Source organism: Sinocyclocheilus rhinocerous, unplaced genomic scaffold, assembly GCF_001515625.1.
Source record: "Sinocyclocheilus rhinocerous isolate Xijiao unplaced genomic scaffold, SAMN03320098_v1.1 scaffold1164, whole genome shotgun sequence".
NCBI classification, from domain to species: Eukaryota; Metazoa; Chordata; class Actinopteri; order Cypriniformes; family Cyprinidae; genus Sinocyclocheilus; species Sinocyclocheilus rhinocerous.
This window is the reverse complement of record NW_015643253.1, coordinates 899,511-920,880: the sequence shown is the minus strand read 5'-3', so window position 1 is coordinate 920,880 and position 21,370 is coordinate 899,511. Positions and strand designations below refer to the sequence as shown.

Here is a 21,370-nt window from a genome sequence, read left to right as displayed (position 1 = left end):
TTTATTTAGTTGCTGTCAGGTGCTTGTATCACTTCAAGCTCTCCGTCTTCTCGTATAATAAAATCAAATTAAATTTTTTAATAAAATCAATAATTTTATTAATTAATAAAATAGAATTATTAATAAAAATGAATGGGTTTTAGGGATGCACCAATATAAAAACAAAAAAATAATCTCTTTGATACCAATTATCTGTTAATTATTTTTTATTATTATTTTTTATAATTAAAAAGGTGTATGTATAGATAGACGTATGCACTGATCAAAAAAAAAATGTAAAAAGAATATCCAATAACTATTTATATTATTTTTATTACTATTTTAAATTATTTGTCTAAATATATTAAACATAAAATATATAAGTATAGTATAGAACAGTATAGAAACAAAAATATAAACTTCATATGTACAATGGGTATTGAAAAGAATCACCCCCCTTTAAAATAATCACATTTTGTTGCTTTGCAGCCTGAAATGAAGACAGACACAGTTTTTGTTTTATCCAGCTCAGTGCTACAGTGGGTATAGAAAAGAATCACCCCCCTTTAAAATAATCACATTTTGTTGCTTTGCAGCATGAAATGAAGGACGACGAAGTTTTTGTTTTATCCAGCTGTATTTACTCACTGCAGCTTGTAACATCCAAGTGAAAGATATAACACCTACATGTCAGGAAAAAAATAAAATAAAAAAACAGAATCACAACGTTGGAAAAAGGATCACCCCCCTCCTAAAAAAAACTCCATAAGGTGTAGCTAATCACCTTTTCAATGGCACACAAAGCCTTTTGACTTTCAACTGTGATCAGCTGTTGTCATTTTGATTAGCTCAGCATGAAAAGAGCTTTCGTGGAGCGTTTCAGTCCTTGGTAGTGCAACTGAAGCAAACAATCAACTATGGGTGGTAAGGCACTGTCAAAAGATCTTCGGGATAAAGTAGTGGACAGGCACAAGTCAGGAGATGGATACAAAAAAAATTCAAAGGCCTTATCAATGCCTAGAAGCACTGTAACGTCTATTATTAAGAAGTGGAAGGTATTTGATACAACACAGACCCTCCCTGCATCAGGACGTCACACAAACTGGATGAAAGAGCCAAGAGGAAACTGGTCAGAGAGGCTACCAATAGGCCTACAGCAACTCTGAAGCAGTTACAGGAATTTATGACAAAGAGTGGTCATTGTGTGCATGTGACAACAATATCACAAATTCTCCACAAATGTGGCTTGTATGGGAGGGTTACAAGAAAAAAGCCACTCCTCAAGAAAGGCCACATGCAGTCACGACTGAGCTCTGCCAAAACACCTTGAACATTCTGAGGCAGATGAGACTAAAACTGAATTATTTGGCCTCAACACCAATCGATATGGATGGGGCAAAATACTGTCAAATTCTTGAGGAAAATCTGCTGCCCTCTGCCAGAAAGTTGTCAATGGGAAGAAGGTTTACTTTCCAACATGACAATGACCATAAATCACCATCAAATTTAACTGAACTTGATCAGTTCTGCAAAGAAGAGTGGGCAAATATTGCAAAGTCTAGATGTGCAAAGTTAGTATAGACTAATCCCAACAGACTAAAGGCTGCAATTAAATCAAAAGGTGGTTCAACAAAACACTGACACAAGGGGGTGATCCTTTTCCCAACTCAGTGATTCTGTTTTTTATTATTATTTTATTTTTCTGACATGTTGGTGTATCTTTCACTTGGATGTTATAAGTTGCACTGAGTAAATACAGCAGGATAAAACAAAAACTGTCCATCTTCATTTCAGGCTGCAAAGCAACAAAATTATTATTTTAAAGGGGGGTAAATCTTTCTACTCACTGTACACACACACACACACACACACGCACCTTGCACTCTAAATATATTAAATATATATAAACTAAAGGCATCTCAATATTATAATGTACAATGGTAATCATTTTTAAATTGACTAATGATCACATTTAACAGTGTTATTATTAGCATTTTCAATAAATATTTTTAAGTGAGTGTTAGATGGTGGCCAGAGTGATCTAAATGTAAAAATAGTCAGAATTGAGCATGCACAATTAAATATCCAATATCGTCCAGTACTGTTATTTTATAAAATCTCCAAATTGGCTGATAAATCAAAGGGATTTATTTTTCTGTAATAACCGTCTGAATGTACATTATTCCTTACTTAACCCTAAATAACTGTCAGGAGCATTTTAATGAAACAGTATACATCACTTTAAATAAGAAATATCATCATGATTTCAGGTCCGTTTACACAACATCGTGCAAATCAGGGGAAAGCCAGTGTTCTATGTCTGTCAGCACAGGGTGCATAATGGGCATCAAAGCAGCCAAATCAACAAACAAATGCCTATTTGCAGGATTGAGAGAATGAGTCTGATAGGACAGGATACCCATCCTGCCCTGGTGAGTGTCTCAGACAGTCTGAGCTTAGGCCTGCCTTTGCCCATCTGTCGTGAACCCTGGCCAGGACAGGAGGGCGGGCCACACCAGGACAGCAGTCGCCCAATCACGTGCCCATGAAGGGCCTTGTGTTGATCCTAATACTTTTCAAATGATGCTTCCTGTCTAAGACCGCCCAAATTGGAAGAAAGCGCTTCATTTTCTGTATTGCACTGTCATGAAGCCTTTTCCAAGACCCTGAACTGATTTAGCTAGTAAACAACCTGTTAACCTTGCTTCGCTGCAGAGAACGGCCTGTTTCTACGCAAAGGGATGTCATAATCATCTTGCTTTACAAGAGTCCGGCATTATGCACGGTATTTTCATCTCTCGTCAGCATCCTTGGCAGAACAGCAACATGTCAGGAATCCAATATATCTAAAAGCGAGAACGATATATTTCCTCCGGAAACCACTTTCAATTGGCATGAACAGAGAAAAGTGCATTTTCCTTTAGATCTAGGTATATATGCGTTTAAATAACATTCCAGTTTGTTGCTCTGTATATCTAGGCTTTATAGTAGTCTTCATAGGTGTTAAGGCAGGCCTCAGGGAGAGGAAGATGAGGGTTATGTTAGACCAGAGTTACTGTGTGGGGTCCATATCAAAACCCGGCCATCGCACCACTATCCCTGTCTGCATCCAATTTCAGCATGAACGCTTCCTGTTAAACCCCCATCAAACAGACACACGGCAGCACAAAGGAAAACCTCATCTCCACGGGAAACTAATCCGCCGGTGTGCGCTGTAAGCCTGTCAGGGTTTTTTATTTTTTATTTTATTGAAAGAAGTCATCACTCATTTTTGCCAAAGATTAAAAGTGTGGCTAAATTGAGAAAATCCGCTTAGGAATTTTTCTGAATTTAAATTTGTACTGGGAAGTGAAGAAGCTTCTCGGGACAGAAAAGGTGTGTAAGGTGAGATAAATTAGAACATGTAGACAACATATTTGTTTCGGCCCTCCCTCTTCTCTATATAAGTCTTTCTTTGAATGCAGAACAAATGAATGAGGTGAGTTGGCAGATTTCCGCAGTTACCTCAAAAATCGCCCTTCCTGATTGGCAATTCGAGCATAAGAGACAGGCATCTGAAATGAGTTCTCCGTCCCTTTAATTGCATCGCCACTGCAGGCAAGGTGTTTCGGTGGGAGGGAATGACAATTGCTTGCCAGCAGGAAAGAGGGGGGCTGGGTCAATACCACTTTCACACCTACTGTGCAACATTCCCTGGATGGTGTATTTACCTCAAGCATAGGCGGAAATCCCGGGGAGGTCGGGAGGGACAGGACCCCCCTATCTGAGGGTTGTCCCCCCTAAAAATATGATTAAAAAACCACGCTGTGCATTGTAAATAACAATGTTTTATACTTTAAATAATTGTGTAAGTAGTAAAACAACACAAAAGGGGCAAAAATGCGTTTTAAGTTTAGAAACATTTTGAGTCTCCCCCTCCCTTGCCTCACAGTGCTTTGGTCCAAATGCCTGCTTTCCTCTTTTACATCACCTACACACACAAGTTCGGTAAGAGAAAACAAAGCCAGTAGTTGTGGAACTCCAGTAAGTAAGGCTGTCAAGGCTATTTTATTCACTTAAACATTGGATGAAGTGATTATTTTCTCTTTAATAGAGATGATGCCAATGTATTTTTCGATGAGTCCGCAATGTTACCTGCTTGAGGGAAAGGGTTGCCAGGTTTTCATAACAAAACCCACCCAATTGCTACTCAAAACTATCCCAAACTATCCGCGTTTCGAGGGGGTCCACCGGTAAAAATTGCGTTCCAGGGGCTAAAATACACGTTATTGGAGTCGCTCCAACCCGCGGACATGAAAACCAACCCTCAGCAACAGTGATAAAGTAGCCCAATTCCGCAGGAAAACCGTGCACTTGACAACACTGTGACGGATAGTAATGTCTACAACGGACACGAGTGCTGTCGCGGCGCGACCACAACAGCTTGAAGTTGTCTAATTTGGCATGGTCTCCCTGCTATGCTAACAGTAGTAAGCCATTCCTCTGTGTATACATATCCTTACAAGTACAATTTTAGCTGTATTATGTGTCCCCTTCAAAAATTGCTCTTGAGAAATTTTATGTTTATTGTCCCCCCTACTGTTAGACTAAATTTACGCCCCTGACCTCAAGGTAAGTTGGCATTAACTTTTAAATAATTACAGGCATGTTAAAAAAAGTGATTTTAAAAAAAATATTTGTATTATTATTTCTACTTAAAAGTGGCCATTTGTGTCACTGCTAAAATGAAACGTAGCCGAACCAGTGTAGTTTTTATTTATATACTATTATAATTGTTATATACTATAATTATAAGCTTTTATTTTTATATTTTTCAGTTTACATTTTTTAGTCATTACTTTTTTCAGTTCATTATATTTTTATTAGTTTTTGTTTTATACAAATATTTTTAAATAGTTTTACATTTTAGTTTTACCATTTTACTAGTTCAACTTAAAAGTATTTCAGTTAGTTGTCAAGGTAAGTTTTTCATCTAATATTTCAATTATATTTTATTTAATTAAAAAAAAAATGTTTTTAACAGTTTTAAAACTCAAGCTTCTTCCTTTCATTTAATCCTGGCTTAAAGCTGTAATTTAATCCTAAATAATGTGTAGAAAAATTCTTTATTCAATATTTAATTAAAATGGTTAATTTCCATGTTAATTTCCAGTAAACACTGGAGGTCCCTTTAATGCAAATCAGTTCATTTGGCAGCCATCTCGAAAATTGTCCCATTTTCTATGTAGACAACAAGCATTCAAATAAGTTTATATTTACTTGAGTGAGTAAAGAAAGACATCTCAAGGACAGTTTGAGGCTTCTTTAGGTTTAGCTTCTGGTATATAATACGAAAACAACACACAACGTCTCTGTCAAAAAGTATTTTTTTACTGAAAATTTTACATACCAATTTCTTGCATACATTTTTTCCAAGTGATCCATCTTTTATACTGTAGTCGAATCCGAAATCACATACTGTCAGAGAGTTCTGCCTTTCGACTGCTAATAAAGCATATTTTATGAGTATACGTGTTGTATGAATACAACTGTATATACTACATCCACCATGTTGCTGTTGCCGTGTGACCCTCCACGTCAGTCATTTCACAGTTTCCCACCATTACCGAATGTGAAACCTGTTGAATAACAATCATTATTTTCGAATTCTGTTTGGTGCCACTAATGATGCAGACATCCAAAAGTGCAGCACCAGCACTCCATGATCTTGTGTGTAAACTTCACTAAGGCAGCAAAGGTAGATGGTTGTTGTAAAGATAGAAGCAGAGCTTTATGTGTGCCGAAAGGAGCTAATCAGCGCAGAGCGCTCGTCCTATCACTCTCTCCTCTGCCATTGTTACTGGCCTCGCTGGCCTGTACTGAGCTTCTTAGTTGGTAATTATGTCAGCTCCAGCCTAAATGATTTATTATTTATTTTGCCAGACTGCAGCCTGAGAGACAGCTGCCCCTGGAGTGGTCATTAATGTGCTATCTGGCCGGGCAGGGCGCGGCTCCTATGATCCTGACCCAATCTCAGATCCTAATCCAAGGAGGAAGGAGGCTGCAGGCCAGGATTTGGCAGCTCAGCTATCTCACTCTCTATAATTGATAGGTTTTAGGCGATTATACGCTTCACGTGATTAAGATCTATAACGATGTATTGATCGGACTGCACTGGGATTCGACCAGGGGGTGTAAGACATCCACGACTACCCGCTCCGCCCCCCTTGCCCCCGACCGATGGTTTGACATTTTGATATCTGACATTAGATAAAAGTGCGCGAGTGTGTATCTGTACACGTGTCTTTTCCTCCCCGTACGGCGTACCTGCAGATGAAAGGGAAGAATGTTGTTTGAGTTTATAAGTACATACATATTTACAGTGTGCGCGTGCGGAAACATGCACATCTATCAATCCGGGGATCAGAAGAGGAGCTGGATTGGATTTTGAAGGTTAGGCTGAGAAGCCTGTGGGTGGGTGATTATTAATTATGATAGCTGTAGACTCAGATTTTATCCTGCAGTCGGAGACCTGTGGGACATCAGCTGAGCCGGGTTGGCTGACACTGAGACAATCAGGAACAGGATGATGTGGCACTTGATGGGAACACATTGGGGAAAAAGCACCACTTTCATCTGCGAACATCTGGGATGATCTGTAGTGCTAATACAGTACATAACTAGCATAAATATGCAATTTCTTATAAAAGTATGTATCTTTTAGGAAAGATGTTTAGGTTATTGGCTAAAAAATTTATTTGAAACTGCTGCTTGCTAAGCTACAAGCTAATCAACTAGCTGGGCTACACTTTAAAACAAAAATTAGCTATGCTACAAGCTGCTAACAAAAAAAATAGCTAAATTTAAGCTTTTTAACTGTCAGGATCTGAATTTTTTTTTTTTTTTTACAATAAATACAGCTAATAAAACAAAAAATACAATTCTGAAAATTATAAACTGCAGCATTTCACTAAAAATTTATTTAAGATGACGCAAAGACTTAAATTATTAGAGGAATTGCTTATAGGATTGGTGAATCTTTTATTTGATCAGTAAATCGGTTTACCTAAATCATTTGAACAAACTGATTCATTAAAATGAATCAGACCTCAAAATAGGAAAGTGTGTTAGATTTATTTACATTTTAAAGGAATAAACATGACAAAATACAGTTAGATTAGTAGTGTTGCTACTTTTGTTTTAATCCTTAAAATTGACAAAAAAAAATCTTAAAGGAATTAATAGTATGAAATATAAATAATAAATAAAATATGAAATATTGATATGTGAAGTTTTTTATTAAAGGGGTCATATGTGGAAGGCCAAACAAAGTAGTTTCGCTTTCACAACGAGAAACAGCATCACACACGGCGGGCTAGAGTGAGCGCAGGCCGGTTTGAATGAGCGGCGGCGGGCGGGCTTGTGGCAACTTGAACATTTGGGCGGCGTTATGCAAATCTTCCCACATCGTGATGTAGATATGTGGGGGCGTATTAGAACGAGCCGTTTTAGGAAGATCTTCTTTATGCACCAAAAGCTTGTAAAACACCCCAAAGAGAAAGGAAAAATTGAAATCGCATCATATGACCCCTTTAAATGAAAAGATTAAGAAAAAAGGAAATTATGTGCACTACTGTATATGTGCCCCCTTTTAACAGTGTCTGGCATATATGCATAAAACCGAATGTGTCATTACCCAATATTATATATAAATGACCTAAATTTATATAGATTTTATAACCTTTAAGGATCTGAAATTTGGGTTGGGTCGACAGCATTGAATTAAAGTTTTGTACAATAAATACAGCTAATAAAGCTAGCAAAATTACAAACAGCTCACTTAAAAAAAAGTCACAGAAACTTAAATTATTTAAATAATTCTTTATTCAATTGGTGAATCTTTTATTAGGTCAATGAATTGCGTAAATGAATCATGTTAACAAATTGCTTCACTTAAGATTCACAAAGGATACCTATGTTTTAATTAGCTACTCCCTAAATTGAGAAATACTTTCTCAATGATATTTAAAACATTTTTGTCAAATGAAAAGATTCAGCAAAAATCTAATTATGTGCAGTATGCTATATGTGCCCTATATAACTGTGTATATCTGTAAGTGTCGTGCCAATTACCCAAAGCTCAAGGAATCTTTTGATGATCTAAGTTCAGTTCAAGATGGAGCTTTTCAACTGACTCTTTGGCTGTCAACAAGCTTCCTTGCTGTCGATTTGCCATGCGAGAATCCATCCCTCTTGGTAATAAACAGAGTGCAGAAGGGAAACAGAGCAAGAGTGGGGAAATTAAAGAAAAGCAGACAGAAGCATTTCTAGCTCATTCCTGCATTATGGTGCATTTCCATTTTTTCGCCTCAGTCTTAATCTCCATTGAATGACTGTCATTGCCCTCCGGCAGTAATTAGGAACGGACTGTGGACAACAACAGACAAGTTGGCCTAGCTTGTCTCAAGCAGCTAATTACCTTTAGCTTATGGTAAGCAATATTCCGTGCCAGGCAACTTTTACTGCTGATTAGCAATTAGCCCAAACTACCGGCAGCCGAAGAGCTAATGTTTAATTTGGTCTGCTAATGATAGACTCCCATCTAGTGTGCACAAGCTGGGAGAGCGAACTCAAGGGAAGGGGGTTGGGTGTAGAAACGTATGGATTTCTTCTTAATTCCTTTTCATTTACAACCTGACAGGCCCTCAGGTAGTAAGGAAATTTCTTAGCGATTAGTAATGGCTGCCCCCTCAAAGTGGCAAACGAATGTTAATGCTTCTCTTCAAGGCCTTCACCCAGAAAATACACACTCCTGAGGCTAAATAATCATAGTGTTTTCTTTCAAAAGCACAAAATCGCACAATAAGGTGACAGCGAAGAAATTAGCTGCACTACATGACCAAAACTACATGGACACCTCTTGCTAATTGCTAAAAGGTGCATAAAATCAAGCATACAACTCCCTAGACAAACATTCAGGTCCTAAAGAAATTGAAATGGAGTCTTGAGTGAAAGAACTTGCCCTGAACTACATAAAACCCAGACTTGAACCCTTTGGGATGAATTGGAACTGCTAATGCTAGTCAGACACCATATTAAAAGTGTTACACAACTAACTCTCAATGGCTGCTAAATACCTTGCTTTCTGTAAAGAGGCTCTGTGTTTGTTTGCAAACATGAGCAAGGGGTGTCAGCGGGGGATCAAAGTGTCCCATAAGACCCTGCTAATCATTCTCATGTAACCAAGCACACACTTGTGGGCTGGACCCACCAAATCAGGTGGACTAGCTGCAGCACTCACTCAGAGCAAGTTCAGCATAGTTGCTTGTTAAGAATGTGCAATGGTTACCGTGGGAATTATCCCGTCCCTCGAGGCTAGGGAGTTCTCGGCGCTAATGAACGGCAAGGATGAGGCTCGTTATCCTCCTCTGTCTGTCTGATATTCAACCACAGTGTCTCATCTCGTACACACGCCTCTCTCTAGTAAAGATGGAGGATAGATGGTGGATTTGGCTCTCACGTGGACCAGAACTTCGAGATATATCCCCTGTGGTAACGTTAGAATGAGAGATGATATTTCTCAAAGCATTTGAAGGTCATCATCAGCCAGGTTCAGGTTGCATGTGAATATGGTTGTCAATTCTATGTGCTTAATTACTTTCTGTACACATACTGTTGGACTATTTTTAGTTTATTCTATGACCAAATTAATCCTTTTCACACTAAATTATTGTCTGTCGACTGGGAATATAGTGAACAAGTCGTATGGACCATGAACCAGTCATGTGAGGTCCACAGAAAAGTCAGCTTTTTCAAAAATATATTTTATCTAGGGCTGTCAACATTGTGTTGGCTTGAAGTATTAATAAAATACATAATATAAAGTAAATATTTTCCAGATAAAAGTTTACCAACTAGCTATGGCTTTGGCGTCGGCTTTTTTATTTTGAATGTAAAATACAAAAATTATAAAATATTTAAAAACCTACTATTTAATTCTAGAGACATATTTTCTTGATAATATCAACCTTAATATATTTCTCACACAGTATTAATGTTTTTAAATGCCAAAATTATGCTCGCTTACATATTTTAAGAGGAGTTCCCCCTGATGTGGAAGAGAGCAACAAGTACAATGAATCAAAATGACTCTGTGTTTTATAATAGAAATACTGTGCAGAAAGACATAGGGGTTTGGAATGACATGCGGGTGAGTAAATGATGATAATTGATAGCTAATAATTAAAATAAATAACATTAGCTTATTCTGGATCGAATAAATGACAATCCTGGATTTAGGGAACAAGTTTAAAAAGGATAAAATAAAGTGAAAACAAGAAGAAATGCAATTCTTCCCTAGGGAGTGATGTTGTAAACTTCAGGTGTTTCATATAGCGTTTAAAGGAAAGCAGGTTGTCTACGTTGACCAGTGTTGTATGTTGTTTGTTTACCTTTTCTTTCTTAATTCTTCTTCCACCCTTTGTTGTTCTCTTCATCAGACACAACCGAGATATGGCCAAGGTGTGGTTTTGCTGCTTGGCAAGTTCAAAAGCAAAGGGATGTTTTCCTTCTCCTTTCTAAAGTCCACAAACCCAACTTTTTTCAAATCTGTGTTTCTGATTTGTGCAGGCTCTTGGGAATGACAGAGGTGGAAAAGAAAAGGGGCCTGTGGAATCGAGTGGTGGGAGAGGTAGAGAGGGACAGAGAGAGACAGAGGAATGGAATGGAGAAAAAGAAAGAGAAGGAGAGAGAGCACTAGAACGTGGAACTCTCTCACTCATCCTCTCGCTCTCTCTCTTTCATACACACACACAAAAACACAAAAAAGACTGATAGGCTGGAGCTTCAAAGCTTTAGCTTCTCTCTATCCTTCCTCTGGTGTGGAATTTCAATGCAGTATTTCATTTTTCATTGGGGGGTTGAGGAGGGCGAGGAGGCTGGGGCAAGATGAGTGTGTATTCTTTCAGTGATCCACTTCTGTCCCACGGCGGCCCTCTTATAGTGCTGATGCCTGTGGAATCGAGTGGTGGGAGAGGTAGAAAGGGACAGAGAGAGACAGAGGAATGGGATAGAGAAAAAGAAAGAGAAGGAGAGAAAGCACTAGAACATGGAACTCTCTTACTCATCCGCTCGCTCGCTCTCTTTCATACACACACACAAAAACACAAAAAAGACTGATAGGCTGGAGCTTCAAAGCTTTAGCTTCTCTCTATCCTTCCTCTGGTGTGGAATTTCAATGCAGTATTTCATTTTTCATTGGGGGGTTGAGGAGGGCGAGGAGGCTGGGGCAAGATGAGTGTGTATTCTTTCAGTGATCCACTTCTGTCCCACGGCGGCCCTCTTATAGTGCTGATGTGTTTTAGTAAACTAATATCAACACAAATCCAGCCAAACTCCAAATGAACAACATGTGAGGTTGTCGGGAAGTTTAGGGCACGTTGTATTTGGAAACTACAAATTCAGCAGATGGCAGGCAATAAAATGTAGCAATAAAATAACAATTTACTAAATATTTCATTTTTTAAATAATTATTTTATTATAAAATAATTTTATTTTGTTGTTTATTTTGGATTCTTCTTTGGATTCTTTTTTGGATTCTTCTACCATTTAACAGTATAAACTAGAAAAATATAAATCCCTCACACTAGTCAAGTTGCATCATCACAAAAATCTTGGCAACATTTTAGTCAGTCTACTGTTCCTTCCTCAGGCTTACAAAACACTTCCGTGGCCATTTTTTACCATTGCCAATTTGACCATATTTACAATAAGTTTCAATTTGTTAACATTAGTGCATTAGGTATCGTGAACTAACAATAAAGAATACTTTTACAGCAAGTGTTAATTAAAAATAATAATATTTAAAAATAAAAACAAGCAAACATGAATGAACAATATTGTATGTATAATGTAACCTAAATCGATAAATGCTTAAAAAAATATTTTCAAGAATTAATTTTAAAACATTTTCAAAAATGAATTTTCATTTACTAATTTTAGCTAATTGAACCCTATTGTAAAGTGTAACATCCTGCAACACACTTTTTAATCCTTCAGACTGTGCCAGGCTAAAACCCAGACTCTTAAACTCAACTTTTTTTTTTTTTTTTACAAATTGTATCCATCTCCATCACCCAGTTGGTGGCTGGCCATAGACACCTTTGAGCCACCATTATTTTATCTTAGTGAACTTAAAGGTCTGTAGGATCCACAAGCCTTTGAGGGTAAGTGGTGCCTCTAGTGGCACATCAAGGAGGTGAGAAGAGGCACAGAGGTAAATGCTCAGGGGTACCTCGGCTATCTCGACCTCATCCTGGGGTGCTGCCCATGAGGGGCATGTCAGCGTGTTTCGCCTCTGATAAGGAAAGGTCAATCTGCTACCATCATCCTATGGCCCAGGGCCCACCAAAAATACCAGAAGAGAAGTCAAAGAGCTGAGTTTTTCTCACTTTAGGCCCCAACGTTGAGACACGTCAAACCTAGCATTGCATTTTCTCATATATTCCTTCAGCAACGTGCACCGCTTAAAGATTCCCCTCTTCGAAGCGCACAATCAGACACATTCTTTTTGGTTTCCAGCCCCCACCCCCCGAACCATCTCGCTCTGTTATTCCTGATTAGCTGTAAACGAGCAAATATTTTCCCAGTGTTCGCCAGGTTAGATCCCCATTTAATTAAACTGGCTCATTATGTCGCTCTCTGATTAGTGGAGGGGAATCAATTATTCAATTCACAAACATGGGCCGCAGGAGCTGGAGGTGCACAAAGAGCTGCTCATTTAATTCCAAGGACACTAATTAGCTACAAACCAAAGCTGCAACTTTCTGTCTCTCTCCCCCCACCCTCCTTCCTCAATTACCGCGAACGTAGGACACTGGGTGGGAGGAGGGCTGAGGCAGACGAGAAGAGGAGAGCATGATGGGAAATGTAGGTGGGGCGGGTCAAAGCGTTCCTCATTTGGCAGGATTCCTGTCTTGTTAGCAGGGTCGAGATGTTGTGGACGGCGGTGTTATTTGCTGATATGTAGATTGGACGGAGAGCTAAGCATCCAGGAAATGACCCGAGGGATTTCCAACAGCTTCAAACTCAAAGGCCTGCCACTTTTGTTCTCCACAATCAAACGGCGGGCAATTATCCGAATTATTGACTGCAGATTTCTCATTTCAACTGCAAATTAAGGCTATCAATAAAGATTTCTGGTGCAAAAGTGACTAATTAACTGACGGAGTGGAGCTCTGAAACTGTGTTGTAAAAAGAAAAAAACTGTCAGTAGCACGTAGCGGAAACACAGGGGAACTAATTAGTTTAATTATCAAAACAGCTAATTCAAATTACACAGTTGCCTAATTAGTTCTGTGCTTCTTGCTGTCTCTCTCTCCCTGTCTCTCTTATTTCCTCTTTGCACTCTCACTCTTTAATTGACAGGTTGAAGTTAAATATAAAACAGGAGGAGAGAGAGAAGGATAAGGAGAGGAGAAAACGTGTATGGCACAGAGAGTTTAACGCAATATCTCGGCTGATGCCGTCTGCGCAAGTGGCAGATCTCTGGAGCAGGAAAACAAATGACTTTCATCATAGCAATTCCAGATTTTCTACCACTAAAGTCTTTTCGATATGAACAAATGAAGAATCTGTCCTCTTCTTGTTACCCTGACCACAAACAGCATTGCCATGTTGTAAAAGACCAATTTAAAGCCAACATGATATCAAAATGAGAGGTGTTTTCGGTAGCTTTGAGGTCATCTATGTGCTGGTCTACTCCTAAACGTTGACTAAATTCACGTTTACTGGATATAAAATTTAAAATGTTTTTCTCTTTCAGGAAAATGTAGCAGTGATGACATCTTGCGCTACACAGATTTTTGTCCAATCAGATGCTCTCTTGAAGGAGAATGTCCCGCCCCCTTACGCCGCATACAACTGACTAGTAAGTAGTAAATCATGGCAGTTACGTGGATATAAAAAAAACAAAAAAAAAACAGATTATCTATTCAAATGGAAATACATCATCAACACAGGAAAATAAACTCCAAAAATATAACTCTTTAAGTCAACAACTTGAAATCTAAATTTTTTTTTTTATTATTAATTTATTATGTGTTTCAGGCATTATTATGGACAATTCAAAGATATATGTTTCATCAAAACATAAATTGCTCAACACTGAAACAGGGTTATTATAGTTAACTAAAACTTAAAGTTACTTATAAACTAACTGAAATAATATATATATATATATATATATATACAGCATTTCTCATTTTCATTTAGTTTAATTTGATGTACTAAAATAACAAACTAAAACTGGAATAAAATATTAAAAAATATTTTTAAAAACTCTATACATATAGACAAAAATAAAAATGACAAAAACACAACAATTAAAACTTTAACAAAAATGAAAATGTCAATGATACTAAAATAACACTGCTCTGAAATAACTTTCCTTATGAATAAATTCCAAGTCCCTGTGCGTGTCTCTGTGTATCAGATCGGCCTCTGAACATGCAAATATGCAGGAGGCCCGTCCTACCACCTGGCTCCTTTTGGCCATGCTGGTATTTTTAGCAACGCTAATCAGGCAGCTTATTATTTCTTGAGTTCACAGAAACTTTGAACTCCAGACTCCCTCTGCCTAAAAGATTCATGAAGGCCGGGCATCGGGGGGCCTGCTTAAGTTTGCAGTGGGGTCAGAGATTGGCGTTATCCCTTCAGCAAGTGCAGAAAAACAAATTGCATATGTTAAGGGCATGCCTGGTACATAGCGTATTGTTCAATTCACTCTTTCTTTTCCCAGTGTCCATCTTATACCTTAAGCTACTTTTTAGGCTATACAGAGCTAACAAAACAGCTCAGTAAATAAAGGTAATAGACAGCCCCAAAATGCCTGAATTGGGCTGTTTGGTTGACCTTCAACTACCGATAGTCAACCGGTAGTTATACAAACATTTTGAATTATGTACCACCCTGAACAGACACCATGACCTCAAAGACATTTGGTCCAGTGCTATTTCAGTATTATTTATGTAGTATTTATTTATTATTTTGAATTAGCTTTTGTTTTTATATTTTCAGTTTTCATTTTCATTTTAAAATTTCAGTGATTTTGTTATGTGCTTTTGTCAATTTTATTAGTTTATACATACACACACACACACATATCTTGTATAGACCTTTTTTATGTTTTTTTTTTCCAGTATGAACTGTCATTGAAAAATAGCTGACTGAAAATTCATCAAAATGTTTTCTTTTGTGTTCCACAGATTAAATAACACCAGACGAGTTTGAAATGCTATGCAGGTGAGTAAATAATGACAGATTTTAAATTTCGGAGTTCCTTTAATAATTAAGCTAATTTCCATTTCGTTGTCATTTGTAAGAAACTTTGAAGTGAATTCTTTAGCACACTTGCAAACCAGGGGACTTTATACAATTGTGAGTGAATATGAAGGGTCTTCCAAAGTGAAGGCCTTTGTGTATAAAATGCAATCTCGTCCGGGCCTGCCGGCGGGGGGATCCATGTAGATTGCAGGGTGAATTGACTGCAAAGCTGCTGTCCAATTTGAATTGTCAATGCGTCGCCGTTCCATTTGACTCATACGGAGACCACTTTGGCTCAGATAGTGCAAAGACAGATTCCATCAGGTCCTTATCTGTTACAACCTGCATTGCTTGCAATTGGATTCAATAGCGGCCAATAATAGTGTTATTTTTTTTAAACATTAGGATACCTGGAAATTTTTTTTTTGCACTGGTCAGCAGCGGGGTGTATGGGGATGAGAAAAAGGATATAAAAGGGAACCTTATTCTACCTTGTTTTTCACACCTCCTGCTGTCCGATGCCATGAATAGTGCATTGTTCCGATCATTTTTCTGACTTTCAGGAGGAAAAAGTAATTTTATCTGGTAAAGGATATATTTTTTCTTTCAGCCGGCCCATCCCAAGAGTGGTGTGCATTGTGCCGGGCTGAAGAAATCTCATCACTGTATTGATACATGACAAAAGCCAAGCGCAATCATTGTCTGTGAAAGATCCTCTGAGACCAATTTAGACCCCAAAGACTTTGACCATAACATTTAAATCAGCAAAACTGACTAATTTAGTGTTGGCTATGATAGTTCTGAATACAATTATTGTACCCTCAACATGGCAGAATTCATTAAAATAGCCATATAACTGATATCAGTGTTAGTCCAATTTTTCCATAATTTCCTCACTCTAAAGTACCGTAATTGGACCTAGATCTTGTTTTAAGGCCATGGGAGAACTTTGATGGGACTCATTTTCAGTGAGGGTGTCTTTTTCAAACAAGACATTAAGTTAGAGTATCCGCTCTCCAGTACTCTGCCTTATATATTTTTTGACAACTTTAAGGATTTAAAGGAATGATTCACTGAATGGAAAATCTGTAATTATTTTTTCACCACCTTGTCGTTCTGAACCAACCTGTATCACTCTCTTTCCTCTGTGGTACATGAAGTGCATATATAAAAGAATCTTCATGCAGCTCTTTTATTATAAGCCATATGATAGCTTTGTTTGAGGAATAGGCTGATATTGTCATTATTCGCTGTCACCCTGTCGGGGGTTATTCTGCAATAACAACCGGCTGGATGTTGCTACATTATCCCTTACATATTTAGACACACATAGACTTTAATCTTATAAAGCTATGACTTTATTCTTGTTATTTTATTTATATTTTTTCCAAAATATGCTATGACTTTATTCTCGTAATTATATTTCTAAAATATTTTTTTTTCATTAACTATATATTTTTTCTATTTTAATAATTAACTATTTTATTTCTTATTTTATTATTTACTACAACTTTTTTTCAAAATGTTGACTATTTTCAAACTATTGCTATTTTAATGTCATTATGCTTAGACATTAATATCATAATTTCTCAAAGTATTACTACATTAATTTGATCTTAAAGGGGCTTGAAGATCTTGAAGTTCACTCAAAAATGAACATTTTGTCAACATTTACTCACCCTCACGTCGCTCCAAACCTGTATGTTTGGTACAGTATGAAAAAAAAAAAAATATAAGCAGTAAAGTACATTCAACTGCATTTAAGCACTTCTATGAATTATGCGTAATAAATAGGTGCTTTAACTTTAGCTTATTTAGCATCTTACATTTAAGCAATGACTAAATGTAATTATTGGTGCACAATGTCTTAAAGTAAAGGATGTAACAGTATATTTATGTAGTTAATAGTTACATTAAAATGGGTTGATTAATAAAGTAAAGTAATATTGTAGGAGCCTATACCTGTATGTTTTGTACAGTATGAAAAAAAAAAAATATATATATATATATATATATATACTGTGAAAGTCAATAGCTACAATTTTCTAAATATAGTCTGTATTCAGCTGAAGAAAGAAACTCATACAGTTTTAACTTTGGTACGGCATGAGGGTGAGTAAATGATCACAATTTTTTTGGGGGGTGTGTTTTTATTGTGGGTGAACTATCACTTTAATGTTTAACTTTGTCATAAAAGTATTGTAAAAGTTATGACTTCAAGGTATGACATTCTCAATTTTTGATTTATTCATTATTATTACTACTTTAATATGACTTTATTCTTGTAATTTTGACTTTTATTCTCAAAGTATGACTACTTTAATATTGAAGTCTATTATAGTAAAAGTCCAATTTCAAAATTACAGCTTTATTCTCAAAATGTAAGTTTTTTTTTTTTTTAAATAAATTATTTTAATGTAGCCATTGTGTTGTCTTTCAACATACTTTTTCATACATACTTTTTTTTCATTTTTTTTTATAACTTAAGAGTCAGTTTGTTTTTTCATTCTAAAGAAAAGAGCTGCACAAAGATGATTCAAAAATTCAACTGAAAAATTCCACAGGTTTGAAACGAGGTAAACAATGACAGAAATGTAATCTTTGGGTGAATTATTCCTTCAAAATCACACATTAAAAATCTCAAGATTTCCTCTTAAAAAAAATATGATTTTCGCTGGTCCTAGGAATTCCCATGCGTAAATGTAATGCGAAGTTCTCCAAACATATCATTATGAGTCGTGGTGGTACTATTCCCAGTTTCTTAGCGTGCTAAAGAACGATAAAAGCGAGTCTCAATTTGCCTTCATGTTAAAAGTTCAAGTCTGAATCACATTCCGATTTTTTTGTCCTCTAGAGTCGAGCTGGTATCAAGTCAAACAATGTGTGCATCTGTTCAAAGAGTCAGAATAAGATGGGTGAAACTCTTTAAGAAAAGCCTTTTTTGATTTCTTCAGATGCAGACGTTCGTCTCTTGGAACAGAACAGAGCTGTCGCAAAATCCATCTTATTTACATTTTCTTTTTTTCCCACCCCACACACATACGCCGCACTGTTCCAGAAACGCAAAAGGGAAGGGAAAAGAGCCCAAAAAAAGAGTGTCTTTCAATGCCAAGGTGCCAGGGCCTTCTTTTAAGCCGTAAATGTTCTGACGCAGGAGAAGAGAAGGCGATAATGAGAGCTGAGCTCCTTTCCAAGACGTCCGTATTGTTTTAATTGTTCGAGCCACATAACGGAAGAGAAGCGAAGTCTCTGAGCCGCAGCGCCAGCATTTAAAAAAAGAACAAACCTGGCTTTTTCCAATGTGTTGGAGCAATTATGTACAAACCCTGTAATTATGTATCTTTTTGAAACATGTAAAGCTGTATGGAAATGAGTCTGGGCCGATTTAACTCCACACCGCGCACCCCCCACCGGCAGCGCATTGTTTGATATTTCAGACAGTTTTGGAGAAGTAATGGGGACTTTAAGTCAAGGTTTTGTCTGAGCATGTGCATGTACGAACGTGGGTGTGAGCGCGCTGAGCTAAAAAGGGAAGCTTTAGGCTGTTTATTGCGGGAAACGGTGAGAAAGCGTTACAAAAACACACCCCGCGTGAAATTCCTTCTTCCCTTCCTCATGCATCGTTGTCTCTTTCCCCTCCCCCTTTGCGCGCAAGGTACCACCCTTAATTAAGTCTGCTGGGGTTTAAAAGTGTTGAATCTTGTTTAAAGAGCACATCTCAGCACATTTAGAGGACCGCACGGGTGCACGCGCACGCATGGTAATCAGGCCATCCGCTGGCATTTGAGTGGAAATCTTATTTTCAGACAGATTCACCCCCCACACACACAGACACACACACACTTGTTTTCCCAGCGATTTCTGAAAAGATGCAGCGTGTCTAGAGATGAGAAAGCCTGGCCGATTGTTCCCGGCTGTAAGTAAGAATATCTCTGCTCAGCACCTCTGTTTCGTGCAATTACCACTCGTTAATCCTTTCAGAAAGAAATTCAATTACTTTTATCAAGGTTATTTCATACTTGATAGACAGCACTGATGCGAGGGTGCAATGAAAGCGGACGTTTTGTGTTTCTGGCCAAATAATTGAGCTACGCCTGCTCTTCCAGGAGAATGGTCTTCCCAGAACCACGACAAAGCGACTTGTAACAGCTCTATGAGCAACCAATAATGGGGACATTATTCCGGTTCACCAGGAGCTAAGCACCTGTTACGGCTCTTCAACGCAGAACCCACCCTGACATTTCAAATTTTCATTTTCAACATTGATAACAGCTTATTGACAGGAGTCTACGCCGGTAAACCGATGAAGGCTCCTTAAATGCACGCAAAGTGGCGAGATTAAAATCAAATAGGTGTTTAGGTTTTCTTTCTCCCCCGTTTCTTCATTCCCTCCTTTTTCTGCATTCGTTCCCTAGACCCTCTCTCAGGAAGAGCAGTGGAATCTGGGTAGCTTCCCACCTCCCTTCCGCACCAATTACCCCTGGATGTATTTTTTTTGGAGTGAAGCCGGATAATTGTGTAATTATCTGGCTGAAATGGGAAGTCTAATGTGTTAAAGTGGGTTTTTTTTAAGCCGTGGTGTAGAAGGAGTATGGCAGGACCAACCTGAGAGGTGGATGTTCAACCAAATTGATAAGTGATGAGATAAGTCTGACTCGACTGAAGTACAGCCAGGACCACCAATTCCACATTGTAGAAGGCTTGGAGACCAGGCAATTGAGACCCCCGGGAGACCCCCAATCCTATACATAGGATATATATATATATATATATATATATATATAGGATGTTAGGATTTTAATCAAACAGCCAGCAATGATGATGCACATGACTGATTCATTACATAATATCCATGCATCAGTTGTACTTAAAACTGTAGAATCTTACACTTTCTCTTTATTATGCTCATTAAATGGTGAACACTATGAAAATAATGATTGTGACCTCTAAACCTCTAAATAGCTAAACCTGAGTAATATAGCAATAACAATCAGATGATGACACCGCTGCTTTAATCGATGAATAAAACAATGAACAAACTATCAAAACACTACAATTCCTAGGAGATCTGTTCCCATTTAACAAGAACAATATTACATTGACCTTAAACCGCTTCTCTTTCGCGCTGGCAGATCTGAGATCTTGGCTCCAAGACAAAGCTGGTGGTAAACAGCAACTTGTGAAAATGAGGGTTTGGAGGGAAGAGAAACAACACAATGAAAATTCCAGGGAAATGCAACATGAGATATGTTGTCTCCTTCAGCGGTTGTTAGGAAATAAATTGCTTTTGAAAGTAGAAATGTTTACCTCAATTGAGAGACGTTTTATGCCCTTGACAGGAAATTATTTCACAGCTTCTCTTGCGGTTGCTCTTTCCAATGGTCATGTTTTCTTAACCTTACAAAATAACTTGGCCTCTACATTCACCTGGAGTATAAACACTTATTCTGTGTTTTGAGGCCTCTCTCAACGGGTACCTTAACTAATTTCTTTCTTCTGTGGAGGAACTGCCAAGACAGAATGGATGGAAAAGAGCCGTGCTGCTATTCTGACTACTCCCCATATTTGCCCTTTGTGTTGAGTATGTAGCAAGTGGCAGAAAGTAAATGGAATGTAGAATTGCACTGACAGTCAAAAATGGGAGTTTTTTTGCTCTAAATTTGTATTAAAAGTGTGCACCTTGCTCACATAATATTGCAGCTGTTGTTAGCAAAACAAATCATATGAACTGTACAATTGAGAGTAAAATTTGTTTATGGCTGTTAATGTTAGTGTAGTGTAGGCACCGTTGGCCCATTGTTGGCTTCCCGACCAATTTAGAAGTTATCACTTCAATTTAATTGAGGATGTGGCTGAACATGGGGGCCAGACGGAGGACTATTGAGCATATAAGGTGAAATCTGAGGGTACATCAGAACGGAACATTGCTGCAATTCAGTGTTAGTCTGCAGCTCTAATGATTCATTTTATTGGAACACGTTTTCATCTGAATAACATTTGAAGAGTTTTGGACTACAGACTTGAACAAACAGACTGTGACAATGATGACAATAATTTCAGACACTAGCAGAAACCAGTTTAAGACTCCAA

General features: G+C 37.7%; 1 long non-coding RNA gene across 8 annotated transcripts in view; it reads left to right on the top strand.

Moving 5' to 3' along the window:
* LOC107757265 (uncharacterized) overlaps positions 1-16,108 on the top strand; it is a 36,271-nt gene extending 20,163 nt beyond the window's left edge. For 3 of the 8 annotated variants that reach the window (XR_001641913.1, XR_001641912.1, XR_001641911.1), the window contains 3 exons: positions 13,782-13,886; positions 15,223-15,259; positions 15,891-16,108. This is a non-coding gene — a long non-coding RNA (uncharacterized LOC107757265). Of the gene's footprint in view, positions 1-9,417; positions 9,511-10,358; positions 10,371-12,744; positions 12,887-13,555; positions 13,698-13,781; positions 13,887-15,222; positions 15,260-15,890 lie in introns of those variants that run through there. The other 5 variants (XR_001641916.1, XR_001641918.1, XR_001641915.1 and 2 more) reach the window with 5 other exon arrangements.
* Positions 16,109-21,370: the final 5,262 nt, after the last annotated feature.